General features: G+C 47.6%; 1 pseudogene; it reads left to right on the forward strand.

Moving 5' to 3' along the window:
* The first annotated feature begins 216 nt into the window (after window positions 1-216).
* Window positions 217-1,946, forward strand: LOC143521096 (GTP-binding protein Rhes pseudogene; annotated as a pseudogene).
* Window positions 1,947-2,160: the final 214 nt, after the last annotated feature.

Below are 2,160 nucleotides of genomic sequence, written 5' to 3' on the forward strand. Positions count from 1 at the left end.
AATGTGGCTATTTTTCTATGATTGAGTGGACCTATATTTTATACACACACTCCTACAAACACGTACTCCAGCCTGTCAGAACACGTTCTGTGAGAAATTTGCATGAGGCGCGCTGACTGGTCTCTCAGACTGCCATTCACTGATTCGCTGAGAGGAGTCAGAGGGCAGGGCTTTGGAGACAGCGGAGTATATATAAAAAGGGAGGCAGCACCAGCTATGAGACTCAGACATTTGTGAGCTGTTTCACTAAAACTGTCTGTAGTAAGAGCACAGCCTGTAGCACCGTCAACAAAGACTCAGCAAAAGCTGCTATTTCGAAGACACAGAGACACAGAGACACAGAGACACAGAGACACAGAGACACAGAGCTCTGCACCAGGAGTGGGAGAACTCGGGTGGAGGAGAACTCGTGTGCAAGCCCGCTCAAAGGAGAAGGAGAAAGGAGTGAACTCAAGCAGACCGCCATCTCTCCGACCAATCAGACGGGCAGCATGTCCCTGGACGTGAAGGACAAGACGCAGGTGCGGCTGGTGTTCATGGGGGCGGCCGGCGTGGGCAAGACGGCGCTGATCCGGCGCTTCCTGCAGGACACGTTCGAGCCCAAGCACAGGCGGACAGTGGAGGAGCTCCACAGCAAGGACTACGAGATCGCCGGCGTGAAGGTCACCGTGGAGATCATGGACACCAGCGGCAGCTACCCGTTCCCGGCCATGCGCAAGCTCTCCATCCAGAACAGCGACGGCTTCGCCCTCGTCTACGCCATCGACGACGCGGAGTCCCTGGAGGTGGTCAAGAGCCTTCGGGACGAGATCCTGGAGGTGAAGCAGGACAAGTTCACCCCCGTGGTGGTGATCGGCAACAAGACGGACCTGGAGGAGAACCGGCAGGTGCCCGCCGACGACGTGCTGTCCACCGTGGAGCTGGACTGGAACAACACCTTCCTGGAAGCGTCCGCGAAGGAGAACGAGAATGTGGTGGAGGTGTTCAAGGAGCTGCTCCAGCAAACCAACCTGCCCAGCCGCCTGAGCCCAGCTCTCAGGCGCCGTAGGGAGACCTTCCCCAAAGACACCAACTTCCGGCCTCCCATGAACAAGACCAACAGCTGCACGGTGTCTTAACGTGCTCATGGGACAATGGGGAGGGGCGTTCTGGAACTGGCCTAGGAGGGCAGCGATTGGTCCAGGGCGTGTTCCGTGACTGAAGGAAGATTCCTCAGCAGACGACATTCGAAGCGAACATTCCGACTCCCTTTGTGACATCACTGGACTTCACGCTGCTTTACTCTTTCCGCAAGAGGAACAGAATGAAATGTGATGCTGAACAGGGGAAAAGATGCAACAGCTGAGCAAAGAGGAGTTAAAGGCAAATACTACAACTACCAGAATTCCTAAAAATTTTATTCAGTCTGCATCAGAACAACAGGTGCAAAAGTGAAGAAAATAAGAATAAACATGAATATATTTAAATCTGAAGATCCTTTCTTTTGCTGTTTTTCTGTAGATGCCAGTGAAGTAATGACCAATAGATCAAGGTGTATTAATAAACTTACGTCTTTATTCAGTGTATTTGTTACAAAAGCACACTTGTTTCATATTGTAAAAAATTTTCAGAAAAGAGGCTATATGTGTTGACTGCAAAATGGTTTGATATTATATAATCTTTACCATGTTGACGTTAGATTGTATGAAAATGCAATTATGTTTACAGAATAGGGACCTGTGAAATGTAAATTATTCCTACATTGTTAAATAAGCATAAATCTTTGTAATATCACTGTTTTGTGACTTATTTGTCTTTGGTAATTTTATGTATTTTCATGTCAGGTTTCGTATTTTTTAAGTATTTGTCATTAAGATCCAAAATAACGTTTTTCTGTTATGTTTTCTACATCCGCTGTACAGTGTGCATGGAACATGTTTACAGTAATAAATGCATTCTTAAACGTACTTTTGTAGCTATGCGTACTGTTTGAACAGGATAAGATGCCCAAGTATTAAAACCCAGTCACGCCTCACAACAAACTAAACAAACACACCCTCGTCATGGTCCTGTGCGCCTACGTGACACGCTCGCAGAATTAGACGAATCTAACACCATGTGCTTTCTAGCAGAGCTACCGTCATTTAACTTTATAAACCACAAGCTCCGGTTCAAGATCTC

Source organism: Brachyhypopomus gauderio, chromosome 8 (genome assembly GCF_052324685.1).
Source record: "Brachyhypopomus gauderio isolate BG-103 chromosome 8, BGAUD_0.2, whole genome shotgun sequence".
Classification (NCBI taxonomy): domain Eukaryota; kingdom Metazoa; phylum Chordata; class Actinopteri; order Gymnotiformes; family Hypopomidae; genus Brachyhypopomus; species Brachyhypopomus gauderio.